General features: G+C 51.5%; 1 protein-coding gene across 5 annotated transcripts in view; it reads right to left on the minus strand.

Annotated features, from left to right (window-relative positions):
- SNX29 (sorting nexin 29) overlaps window positions 1-13,615 on the minus strand; it is a 493,450-nt gene that overhangs the window by 239,003 nt on the left and 240,832 nt on the right. The window lies entirely within an intron of this gene.

The following is a 13,615-nucleotide window of genomic DNA, read 5'->3' on the forward strand; positions in this document are numbered from 1 at the left end:
AGTTAGGGAAAAATACACTCGAGAATCTGCAAACTGTCGGTCACAGTCCCAGAGACAGAAGATGACGGTAGAGCTGAAAACGGGAACAGGGAGGAGTCTAAAAAGAAGAAAAAGAGGCACACACGCGCAGAGTAAAAAGACAAACTCGTTTGGAAAGCCAAACTGGGACAGAAGTAAGGGAACACTAGATACAAAGGACAGACGGTAAGAAAATGTCCGGAAGACAGAGCCAAAGGATAACAAAAGGGAAAAAAAAAATGAAACGGAGAATTACCATTTGAGAGGAACCAAGAAAGGGAAGGGGGAAAAAAGTTAACAGAGACCAGGAAATCAAAGACTTCATTCAAGTAATGTCCTAGAACCAGAGAAGCAGGTGTGGGGACAGAAGAGCCCAGTGGGCACACAGCACGAGGGGTGAACCATGCTCAGGCACCTCACAGGGAAATTTCAGGTCAAGAGAGACAAACTGAAGAGGGTGCTAACTTCCGGAGTGGAGGCAGAACTTTTACAGATGACAGAAAGTTCTAGATGACCTTGGATTTCCAAACAACCCTGTAAGCTAGCAACCGATCAAGTGATAACTGCTGTCAACACCCTGAGGGCAATTATTTCCACCCTGGAATTAGGTACCATGCCAAACCCTGTGCTAAGAAAGTAAAAACATTTTCAGACATGCAATCTTCCAAAAATCTTAACCCGCCCCCAACCAAAAAAAAAAAAAGACAAAAAAAATCTAAGAAAAAGAACACAGTTTCTACGAAAGAGAAGATACGACACAAGAGCGAGGAGATTATTCATAACCAGGAAGTGGAAACCACCCACACAGCCACCGTGGAGGAATGATGGATCCACAGAAGGCGCTCGTCCCTGCAGCCGAAGACCACTCAGCCCACAAAAGGAGTAAAGCACTGACACTGCCTACAACACGGATGAACCCTGAGAACGTCACGCAAAGGGCGAGACGCCAGAAGAGACACAAAAGGTCACGGCCGGCCGGATTCCATTTATACAAAACGCCAAGAACAGGTATGGGTTTCCAGGGGCCGGGAGGAGGAAGGGATAAGGGATGACCGCTAATGGGGGTGGGGTTCGCCTCTGGGATGACGAAATCGCTCTGTATTTAGAGAGAGGGGACGGTCACGCGCCTTGTAAATGCACTGAAACCCACTGGACTGCACGCCTTGTAAGGGTGAACTGTGTGGGCCGCGAACTACATCTGACCGAAGAAGCGGTAAGACCAGAGAGCTGGTGGGGACAAGCCCACGGAGCAGCCAGGCTCCCTCGGGCCACGGCGGGCAGAGGACTGCAGGAGAGACGGCCTCACAGGGGCCCGGTTTTTCACATATTCACATTTCCGTAAGTGAGAGAGCACGTGCAGTTTGATTAGTAGTAAGTTCACACAACACCAACCATGTTTGTTTGGTTTTGTTCCAGTAGGAACTCAAAAGAAATTTAGAAGTTGTGCCAAAATAACGATCCCGTACCTTGCAGCTCGGCTAGATAGCATTTTTGGGATCCTAGTAATGTATTCACCGAAGAGGGACCAAACTAAAAAGAGGGTATGTCTGTGCTAGAGGATGGGTGGGGAGAGGGGTCCCTGCGGGGAGAGGGACCCAAGAGCTATCCTCCCCCTCCACAGTGAGAAATCAGTCAAGAATACCTACAACTGAGAAATCAACAAGGGGCAGTAGACACGTATTATTGAGAGACATTAAGGTAAGTACCAGAACCGTAAGGTAAATGTTTGAAGCAGCTGCCTGTGGGGTGTGGGAGGGGTGGTGGCTGGAGGTACCAGGTCTTTTATGGTAAGGCCACGTGCCAGCGTCGGACTTAGGAAACAGAAGGGCGGAATTGATTTTAAGGAAAAGAATCTGAGAGGAAGCTGCACTTAGAAAAGTTCAGACACTAACAGTGCCCATCAAGGCAGGGCAGACGCCCCAGCACGAAGGTGGCTGTGGCTGATCAGCGCAGTCCGGGGCCAGTCCGCATCTAAGGTGTGACGGACGGGCTAACGGCACGGTCCGCAGGGGCTCTCCAAACGACCCGATCTTCGCCTGAGCGAGGGTGCTTTCCGCCACAAGGAGATCCCGCTGCTCAGAAAGACGTGGCCTTCCAGGCCGCTTGAGGTCTGCACATCTCTTTAGAAATCCAGCCACTGGCCTTCCTTCCTCAGATACCAGGCCCACTGTAGGTTCATGTGAGAGCAAGCCACGGTCCTCTGCACTGAAGGAGGCAGATGCATGAATAAGCTTGTTAACCTTGAAGACTAGGAACCAGACCCTGGACAGTCATGAATTTATAAAAGGTCTCTGAGAAACGAACCAGCCAACCTGCCCCTGCAACTCTCTGACCTCCTGGTGCCCCGGTCCAGCTCCTGCAGCTTTAACAAGCATGTCAGAGACTTCTATTCCATGCACGAAATAATAAATAGCAAATCCCAGCTACACCGCGATCTTCTCACTGGTCGGCAGCCTCCAAGATGGCTCCCAGTGATCCCTCCCTCCTGGCACTCACGTCATTGGATCTCCACCCCTGCGTATAGGGCTGGACTTACTGACTCACCTCGAAGGAACACGATGTGGTGGAAGCGAAGGGATGTCACTGTGGAGATTAAGTTTTAGGAGACGGTGGCTTCTGTCTTGGGTGCCCACTCCCACTCACTCCCTCTGAGGAAAATCAGGTGCCGCCTTGTGAGCGGCCTTATGGAGAGAGCCATGATGCATCCCCCACACACAGCCAGCAAGGCCCTGGGGTCTGCCGGCAGCCACACGAGTCCTCCTCCCGTCAAGCCTGGAGAGGACAACCGCAGCTCCGTGAGAGACCCTGGGCCAGAGGACGCGGCTAAGCCATGCCTGGATTGCTCCTCCCCACACACTCAAGGGAGTGAGTTGAGTGTTGTGTTAAGCTGCTGAATTTTGGGGTCATTTGTTACACACCGAGAGATCAACAATACAGTACCTTTAGTCATTCAACAGGTAGTTCCTAGAGAGCACTGTGGTGAGACTCTGACTTAGGCCCTGGAGTCCCAAGGACAATGGTGGTTCCCCACAGATGGCATTTACAAAAAGGACGACGATGGTGTGGTTCCCCGTGGATGACGTTTATGAAAAGGACAACGGCAAAGTGAACTTGGCTGATATATCTCTATGGCTTAAGGGTTACTAGGAAAGTGAAAGGAGCCATTTCTCGGTCAGACACTCTCCACCTCTCCACTGGCAGTGAGCGCACACCGTGAGGCACGAGGAGCCAGCCATCCCGTTAGTTCAAGTTCTACAGGGCCATGTCTCCTTTCTTTACTTTCAAGTCAGAAACACTTCATCTGCCTGGGGAGCAGGGGGATGTTTGGGTGTTCAAGGAAGGCAACGCCATCAAAGCCCGAGTAACATCAAGTTGTGTGAGAGCCAGAAATAGCACGCTACACCCCCATTCCAGACTTTCTGCACACTCCCCAATACACCAATCACCGTGGTGAGCATCAACGTGATTCATCTCTGAAAGTCACATCCACATGACAAACACAAACATTTGTGACAGATCCAACTAAAAGGGGGTGACAGGGTGTTTTAAAGACACGCATCTCCTGAATGATCTGTTAGTTTGGAAGGGAGAGAAAGACAACTTAACAGCCCAAGAGGAAAGCACAGTTTTCTATTCCTATCAAAAACAGCTCTTCCTGAATTCAAGAACACAAGGCTTGAAAAGAGGTTAGCAATGCAGTCTCTCTTTTTTAATGTTTATTTATTTTGAGAGAAAGAGACTGCATGTGCACACACGAGTCGGGGAGGGGCAGAGAGACAGGAAGAGAGAGAGAATCCCAAGCGGTCTCTATGCTGTCACTGCAGAGCCTGACTCGGGGCTCGAGCCTACCACGGTGAGATCATGACCTGAGCTGAAATCAAGAGTTGGACGCTTAACCGACCGAGTCACCCAGGCGTCCCAGCAGTGCAGTCTCAAATCTACAATTTCATCATTCACATTTCCAGTCCGTGTTCTGAGTTACTTTGACAGCATTCAGAACTTCACGGCCTGCCCCAGTCAAGGACTACAAGTCAAGTGCAGCTGCCAGGACCCAACAAGACAGAAACTTCCATCTATGTGGTTGGCTACCTCCACTGGGATGAGGAACTTAAGTTATACTGAAAAGGCCAAGGCACAGAGATAGGTCCAAAAGCAAAAGGAAGAACTGTATTTAACGTGCTAAAAAATTTTGAGAGCTACATCCTCGTACAGCAGGTGCCCATAAAAATGCACCAGTGACAGTGCTTCCCCTGCCGCAGCACTTTATGACTTACCACGCACCTTCCAATGCGTCATCTCACTGCAGCCTCCAGGCACCGGGCGGTCTGGCCATCGTATGCTTGTGCCAGAGGGGGAGAGATCTATGTAATGTGCACGGTAGAGGAGACGCCCCATCAGCCCAGGCAACCCGGTTAACATCCACATCATTCACAGGACAACCTACACTTGGTTTACCTGCGTCCACTCTGAGAGGTCCGCCATTTTCTCTTGTATTTCCCCCATGGCCTAATTATAGAAGCCGGACTCCAAACGGGAATGTTTGGCCAAACCGGTAAGCCTTTCCTTTGTAAATCTAGTAGACAACTAAAATCGTGTTCGGTAGGAGCACAAAGATATTTACTTTCAATCAGAACCATTTTTTCATGTTCCAGAAAAGCTGTGGGTTTGTTAGCACCCACAGGTCATTTAAACTTAGTGAACATGACACAGTTTTCACCTCCTCGCAGCCTGCCATTACAGTCTGGAGGTGTCTGTGGTAAGTTATCTGAAAGAGGCAGCCGCTATGCGGGTCTCACTCACAGGCACCAGGGAACACAGGAGGTTTTCCGCCTCAAATATTTTAAGCAAAAACTCCAAACGCCACGGAGAGCAGCACGGCAAACAGCACGCTAAGGCCACTGTTTTACTTTCAAATGCAACAAGCTTAGCAGGACCCCAGATGCAAACAGCGTGTGACGCTGGTGGCAGAAGAGGGTAAGGAGCCACTTTAAATTCAGAGACGGTTCCCCAGAACGTTCTGATGGACACAAGGAAGGGTGCGGGTCCTGGAACAGCAGGCCAGGTTTGGGGTGATGGGAGACCTGGGACACTTGGAGGTTCCAAAGTAGAAAGGTCCCACCTGGGTGAGCGACGATGATCCCTACAGGACAGCAGGCACCCACCACTGTTCCAGCCAAGGAGACGGTCCTCATAAAGAAAGCATCCGCCATTCTCCAAGTGCCCGCTGTGGCAAGGGGAGAGCGTGCTGATGATGAGAGTGTGGGCTCCGCAATCAGAGACCAGGGGCCAAGTCTGGCTCTGCCATTCCCCAGGTAGGGACCCTGGGCAAGTCTTTTATTTCTTCACGCAACAACTAGCTCCTGAAGATTTGTTATGTGCCAGGCACTAGACACTGGACCTGCAGGCATGTACTAAGAGGGGAAACCGAATGCCAACAAGAAGCTTACGCTGCAACGGTGGGCCTCGGCAAATGAAGAATTACGTAATGCATCAGGTCGTGAAAAGTGCTGCAGCCGGAGGTGGGGGGAGGTTAAGCATGAGAAAACGATGGTGTGAGTGCAAGGAAAGGCTCACCAAAGAGATGCCATCTGAGCAGAGACCAGAATAAAGTGAGGGAATGAGCCATACGAGGCCCTGGGAGACAGCATTCCCAGGAAGAACAAGGGTGACGGGACGGCTGAAGGATAACGGATGAGAGAGAGAACAGGAAGTGAGACCACAGAGAAGGGGGCAGGGGGTTGAAGGGGAGGATAGTTTACTGTGAGCAAGAACAGAAAGGGCCCCCAAGGATTCAGAACAAAAGGCAGGAAAATCAGACATTGTTTAAAAGATCATTCTACCAGCCACATGAAGGGGCGAGTGGGGAAAATGGGAGGGCGTGTACAAGGGCCTGGGGGCGGGAGGCAAGGCTCAGCTCGCCCTTCAGGGAAGAACCTGCCATTCTGTTTCCAGGAGGGCAGTTAGCCGACAACCTCCAGCTACAGCACTCCCAGAGGTGTAGGGAAGACACTAACATATCCGATGTGGGGTTAGCAAAGACAGGAGTTGCGCTCCCACCACCATCTTTGGCCTCAGGAACCTGAACGAATGAGGCCATCGTTTCAATGAGCTGGGGAAAGGGCGGGTGTGACAGAGAAGAGGCGGGTGCCCACCAGGGGGCTGGTGTTCAGACAAGTCAGGTTTGGCACAACCACCGGCCATGTGAGAACAGGCGGCAGGAGCCCAGGAGCGTGTGAGTCCAGAGTTCCAGGGAGACGGGAGGCTGCGCATCTCAAGTCAGAAGTCAACGGTGTAGACACCGTAACGCCACCGGACTGGACGAGATCGCCCATCCCCTGGAAGCGGAGTCTCCTCTGTTGTGAAATAGCAGGAGCCCAACCCCAGGAGAGCCGCAGGAGGAGCCACCCCGACGTGGGCAAACACTCAGCTCAGCAGGGCTAGGAGTACCGACGCTCTCAGTGCTGAGCTCGCCACTGAGCCGTGATGCGTCCTTGCCGGCCACGCTACTCAGCACTTTATGGCATTTCCTGTTCTCACAATAAACACGCAAGGTGGGTACTAACAAGCCCCAAAATGACCTTCCGGGGGGGTTCCATGACTTGCCCAAGGTCACACAGCTATCAAGCGATGGGATCAGAAAAAACTCAACCCGTGCCCTCCCCCTGCCACATGTTGCCTGTCCGGCCCCGTCAGCAGCTGAGTAAGTGAGCATCTTGCTCACGTTCTCACTCAGTCCTGGGTCCAGCAGACATTCATGGGGTCCAAAGGCTAAGGAGAACTTGGGAAAGAAGGGGGCAGGGGACAGGGGGCACGGTGGTTCTCACCCCGCCCCAGGGCTGTGACAGAGATGGAGGAAAGACGCTGCCACCGGCCCCCATGTGGCCCCAGGTTCACCAAATCAGGTGCCGCCCGGACAACAGCCTGGAATCTCTCAGGACAGACGCTCTGGGGGCCTGCTCATTCAGCACTCAACATGTCATGCCTTTCCAGGGACAGGGCAAAAGATGAACCATGGCTGCCATTCAGCTACTTTTGATCTTGGAGTAGGAAGGAAGTCCCCGAAAGCTAAGACATCCTTATCCAACCTTGAACTTCTCGTGAGAAGCCAGGCCCTCATACTTGGGAAAGAAGGTGGCTTTGAAAAGCCGGCTGTTCTCCTGGTGCGGGAACGGTTCGCTCACATTGACTCCGTCACACGCTCCAGCCCCAACACCACTGGCAGCAGTCAAGAGCCAGATGAGCTCCTGTTACCTGAGCCCTACACACCACACAACTCCCACGTTGAGTCGCAGCCTCTCACTTAAGACTCAGAACACCGCTGCCCAAAATCTCCATTTCAGAGATGAGAAAATAGAGGTTTGGGTTTAATTACACACACACACACACACACACACACACACACACACACACACACACACGGTAAATGATCAGCCCTGTTATACAAACCCCAGTCGGTCTGGTCTCAAAACCCCGTGCTACACACCCCCCTTCACCACACTTGCGTCCTTGCCATCTGGAGGAGCCTACTCACCAGGGCGGTCCCCATTCCACAGATGGCAGAATTCCAAGGCCATGCGCCACAACTCCAACGGAGACCTACTTTCCTATGTGAACACACACTCCCTTACAGTTTTGGTTGCCTCATGGCGTAAGAATACTAAAAATTTCCAGTTCTCCTGAGAGTTGCAACCAAATTCTTCCAAAACTTCACATAAACCCACCCACCTCACAGAGGATTCTCTGGTTTAAAAAAAAAAAAGAAAGAAAGAGTGAGAGACAAGCAAAAAAGCAGGGGGCTTGTGTGATAGGCCAAGAGAAAGTGATCTAAAGAATGCCCTAGGGTGGGATATCCATGCGAGCGTGATCTATCCAAAGAGTGCGGACTCATCTGTATCCCTGAAGATCAGAACCAGGAACCAAGGGATTGAGAGAGATAGGTTTTTTTTAGTAACAGGCGACGCATTATGTATGAGGGGAAGAGTGTGCAGACACACGGGCATCCCTAGGTTCACATCTTGGCCCTGCCACCAACTAGAGTGAGACCTTACACACATCACTTTATTTTGTTGAGCCTTGGTTCCCTCCTCTGTAAAATGGAGAGGGTACCTCTTGTGAGGATTAACCAAGACAAGACTACAAAGCATCTTATATCCCCACTCCAAGCACTAAAGATAGGATAGGTTCTTAAAAACAAAGGCAAAGTAAGAGCCTGCCTTCTTTTTCAAAACAGAAAACCTCTTCATTAGAAACTTCCATCCCACCTAGGTCTCTCCAGACAAAGATGCTCACCTGTTCTTATGCCACATCTCTGTTCCAAGAGCTCATCTAAATGTACAACACGGGCACAAGGGCAGCTGGGAATGACGGCAGCGTAAAACCAGAACTGTTTTCACACCCTCGCCGAACGCATTTTCACCTGCTCATGTGATGGAGCCTAGCAGAGGCTCTGAGAGAAACTTGAGAGAAACTTTCCCTTTCAGTGAAAAGCATCTGGACAGTGAGACAGGAGAAAAGCTGTCACCCTACTGATGCAGGTCTTCTGTGAAAGCCAAGGGCAAGACACGAACTTTCAGAAAGCAGGGATGCTCTCCACCTGAGATCATTTCAGCTGAAGGAAGCCCTCCTAGTAACACCCTACCTTCGGAGAGCAGGGAATTAAACGAAATGTCCAGAATTGGCAAACTCACACAACCAGAAAGTGGTTTCACGGTTGTGACCACTAATGGGTTCAGGATTTCTTTTGGGGGTGATGAAAACGTTCTGGAGTTAGAGCGGTGATGGTCACCCATCCTGGTGAATATACTAGAAAACACTCAATAGTGTACTTAAAACATGCAAATCGTAGGCGATGTGAATTCTACCTCGATTTAAAAAAAACATTCCAACGTCTAACTATAGAGCATAGCAAGCACCACGGTCTCCCCTTCCAACCCAAGCCCGCCCCTCACTGTTGTTACATGATTCTATGTGCGCATACGTACACGCTTGCGTGCTCTTACAGGTTGGGGCACAGGCTGCATAGCCCCCCGTCACTCCACAACCAGCCTTGGCGACCACCCCGAGCCAGCACAGGCAGACGGGCTTCGTCATTCATCACAGGCTGCAACCACAATCTTTTCCACCAGCACCTGGAACGGATCCCAGTTCAATATTGCCACAATCCACAGCCTTGTGCCTGTCTTTACGCACGGTTAGGAACCTTTCTCTGGACGCCTAGGAACACAGCAGCTTGGTCAAAGGGTATGTACAACTTAAACTGTAATAGCTGACGCCAGGTTCCCACCGCCCAGATGTCCAGAGTGTTCTGTGACCCCAAACTGTCACTTCACTGCCGTGGGCCTCCGCATCATCGTGGATGAAACCAAGCAGAAGACTTTTGAGTCGATTTCGGTTCTGATGTTCATTTTGCAGTCCAGGAGATCCACAGGAAGCATGACAAGATAGGAGGGGCGCTGGGGCAAGCGGCAAACCAGAGCTCACGGCACGGCCACCGCAGCCGGGCACCCGAGAAAGGCCAAGGCAGCAGGCAGAAGGACAGAGATGCCAGAGGGCTGAAACGCATGTGCTCGGTGCCCCCACACTGGAGAGCTGCAGGGCAGGGACATGCACCCCCGAGGTGAGGGACCGGAGCCTGGGCTTGGAGGAGCAACCTCTCCAGCCCACAGGGAACAGCAGCACGTACGTTAAGCAGCTACGGGACACTCACCACGCCTGAAGCCACAAGGACACAGCCAGTCAACAAAAGCCAGTAATACAAAAGATTTAAGGAAGGGAATTTTGTCAAGGGGAGGCGTTTTTTTGTTTGTTTTTTTAACGCTCACACAATTCATGTTGAAAACTCACAATCTGTCTCTGTTCCAGGTACCCACAGCAGGGCAATGTCAAGGCTGAAACAGGGGCGCCCAGAACAGAGGCAGGAAAGAAAAATCCACATCCCTGAGACTCAAGGTCAGAGCTGATGTTTCAGACAGGGTGCGGGGGTGGGGGACTACTGATGGGTTTAGAAAAGAAATCCTTCTGAAAGCTCACCTCCCTTACAATTCTCAAGAATGCTACAAGGTCAAGTCACTGTGGAAAGAAAAGAGGGATCACAGAGAAACACAGGAAGAGCCTCAACGTGGCAGCTGCCTCCTAAGGGGACAGAAGAACAGGGAACATCCATGTTCATGGGGAAGAGCAAAGGTCCAAGTGGGACAGAGGCCAATGCAGCTGGGGGGCAGGAGAGATGAGGGAGGGAGGGAGACGGGAAGGGTGCTCGTGGACAAGGTGGTGACACCACAGGCAGGTCCATTAGATCGGTGGGACTCTAAGGGTGGACCGTGGGCCACCCTCATCAGAATCACCTGGCGAGGGATGGATGGGAGTGGCAAGTGGTAAAAGGCAGGTTCCAAGACCCGGCTCCCAGAATTATTTCAATCAGTCTGAGGGGAGAGTCAGAAAGCTGCATTTTGACAAATACTCAGGTGATTTCAATGCACGAAGTTTGAACCAGTGCAGTAAGCAATGAGAGAAGTCCTATGCACAGCAACTAGGAACTGAGAGAACAGGCATATCCCCGCGCTCACCCGTAGCGGCCACAAGGGACCCTCCAGGGCTAGCCCCAATCATCCCCTCCTCGGGGCTCCGCGGAGCTCACCAGGCACAGCACCTTCAGTCACGGCTCTTACCCAGGCTGCTGGGCCAGGGAAGCCAGAGACATACCTTGGCGGTGGCCACAGCACAACACAACATAATGAGGGCTTGTTCTAGCTGACGGAAGGCAAAAAGAGGGAGGGCTCCAATCCACCAGTGACGTCACCAATTCCACCCACACTGGGAGGGAGCCCATACCACCTCCCCTCAAAGTTGGGGCAGACGGACCATGCAGCCTGGCCTTGACCGTTCTGTGTTCTCAACAATTCCCTGGATATCTAGAAGCTGACCGTTTCCTTCCCACGTGCGCAACAGACTTTGACATATTTGGAACATGATAATATATGACAAACCAGGAGGCTATTTCAAAAAGACCACAGAGATGTTCTGTAACCCTGACAACTTTCAAAAAATCTTAATTATATCTAAGAACCCAAAGCAAGGAAGATTTGGAGGAAGCCGACGATGGAAGGGACAAGAGGAGGAATCCGGGGAAGGAACTGGAACATTCTAAGCCAGAGGGCTGAATCTACCTCTCTCTGCATGGATGGGCTGTTTCTGGTCCGCATATGGTAGTGTCTTCATACTTGACTATTACATTCAGATAATGATGGAAGAATAAAGTCCTCTTCATCCTGAGAGCCAAGGAAACTTCCTAAGGGAGGCTAGAAGTCCTCTAAGGTGTCTGACTATATATTAGATTAAAGTAAATAACAAAATAACCACTCTCTCCATACTTGGCGCCCCTGAGGAGATGCTGGATGTGCCAGCTGACTCCCAAACTATGAAAAGTCCCATGGATCATGAGCAGATAGAAAGTGTTTCTTCCTCTTGGCCAGGAAGGTAGAAAGGCAGACAAACTGTGTAAGACATATAAACACTGGTCTTAAGCACCCCAGTTCCTGACACAGGGTTCCCAAGTCCCTTGGAATGTCCTGAGAGAAGTATCCTATGTTCCAATGAGGTAACTCTTGGTGGGCTGCAGGAAGGGATCTGGTCACCAGAAACACCAAGTGGTGATTAGAAGCTTGGAACGTTCTGTCCCACCCCCGTCTTCATTCGAGGGGAGAAGGGTCGGAGGTCGAGTTCATCATGATCCATCATGCCTATGTGATCAAGTACCCACAAAAGTTCCTAATCTAGAAGGATCCGAGAACTTCAGCGCTGGTGAACACGTCCATGTGCTTGTAGGGTGGCACACCCCAACCCCATGGGGACAGAAGCTCCCGTGCTCGGGACCCAACCACACCTCACCTTGTCTACCTCTTCATCTGGCTGTTCACCTGTATCCTTTCTAATATTCTTTATACACCATTCAATGTAAATAAATATTTCCCTGAGTGCTTGGAGCCATTCTAGAAATTGCTGAACCCGAGGAAGGGGTGGCGGGAACTCCAATTTATAGCCAGTCACTCCAAAGTGCAGGTGGAGACCTCAGACTTGCGACTGGCATCTGAAACGGAGGCCACCTTCTGGGACGAGCCCCGAGGCTGTGGTGTCTGCACTAACTCTGGTTCATTAGAACTTAACTCAACTTCAGGACACCCGGTTGGTGTCCCCAGAGTTGGGGAATGGTTCGTGTGGGAAAAATCCCCACACATTTGGTGTTGCAGTGTTGCGAGTCGAAGAAAGCATTTTTTGCCGTTACAGACACAGCTCATTCTCCAAAAGCATTCTAGGATCCTCACGCCAGAAGCTCGTCTGTTCCCCCAGTACATGCACGTGGAGTGGTGGCCGTGGGTCACATGCTCTGGACCCCACGGGGAGCTGGACACAGTAAGCTGCTGCCTTCCTAGAACTGGCACCTGACTGGTGGCAAACGAGCCAAAAAAGGGTATAATTTCCGGTGGTAACAATGGCCATGCAAAATATAAAAACCAGGAGGAAGTGCCATGGGGAAGAGCTCCTCAGACAAGGGGAGAATTCGGCTTCTCCGAGGAGACAAGATGGGTTAGGAACTACCGCAGGGGACAACATTCTGGCAAAGGAACGGTGAAGGCTATGGCACGGGACAGAGGGGGCTTCTTCGAGGACATAAAGGAGGCCGGTGTGGCTGAGGCATGGTGAACAGGGTGTGTGGGGGGAGAGGAGCCCAGAGGGCAGGTGTCAGGTGCATCACACGGGGCCTCAGGGACCATGGGCAGAATGTTCTACCTTATTCTCACGAGCAAAGCCAGGGGAGGGTTTCTAGAATATCATTCGTTTGCTTATTTTTAAGTTGCTCTGATGGTTGTGTGAATTATGGATGGCTAAACAACACAACTGGAAGAGAAGAGAGCAGTTAGGAGCTGCTACAACGTTCCAGACAAGACACGGTGGCAGCCTGAGCCAGGCTCATGGCGGTGAGATGGCAGAAGCTGCTGGCCCTCTTTGAGGTGGGTTGGGGGCGGGTTATGGAGGAGACAAGACCTCCTGACCACAACGGGAGGTGCAGTCTGTCGAGAATCTAAGGTTGACTCCCAGGTTTGAGCAACCAGTTAGCGGCATGCACGGAGACAAGTGTGGTAGGCAGTGTGGTTTGGGTGGTTTGGGTCCCCCTAAAGTGACCACACGCGAATCCCTGGAAGCTGGGAATGTGTCACCTTGCATAGCACCTCCGTGACTCTCAGTTGGGAGATTATCTCGGGTTATGTGAGTGAGCCCCCCCTAGTCACCCAAACCCTTTGAAGAAGAGAACTTGCTCTGGCTGGAAGGCAGGGGATGCTGCAAAGGCGAAGTCAGACTCCGCGTGCGACAAGCAGTCAATGTGCCACTGGTGGTGTGGGACGTAGAGGCTGCGTGCGGGGACTGGAAGAGGTCTGCAGGGGTGGGAGTGCCCGTGACAGCCGGCAGAGAAACGGGGACCTAAGTTCTACGATCACTGGGAAATTATTTCCGTAACACCCGGACGAGCAAGGAAATGGTTTCTCCCCCAGACCTTCCGGAGAAGAACCCAATCCTGCAAACACCTCAGTTTCAGTCCAGA

This window comes from Leopardus geoffroyi, chromosome E3, assembly GCF_018350155.1.
Source record: "Leopardus geoffroyi isolate Oge1 chromosome E3, O.geoffroyi_Oge1_pat1.0, whole genome shotgun sequence".
In the NCBI taxonomy this organism is placed as follows: domain Eukaryota; kingdom Metazoa; phylum Chordata; class Mammalia; order Carnivora; family Felidae; genus Leopardus; species Leopardus geoffroyi.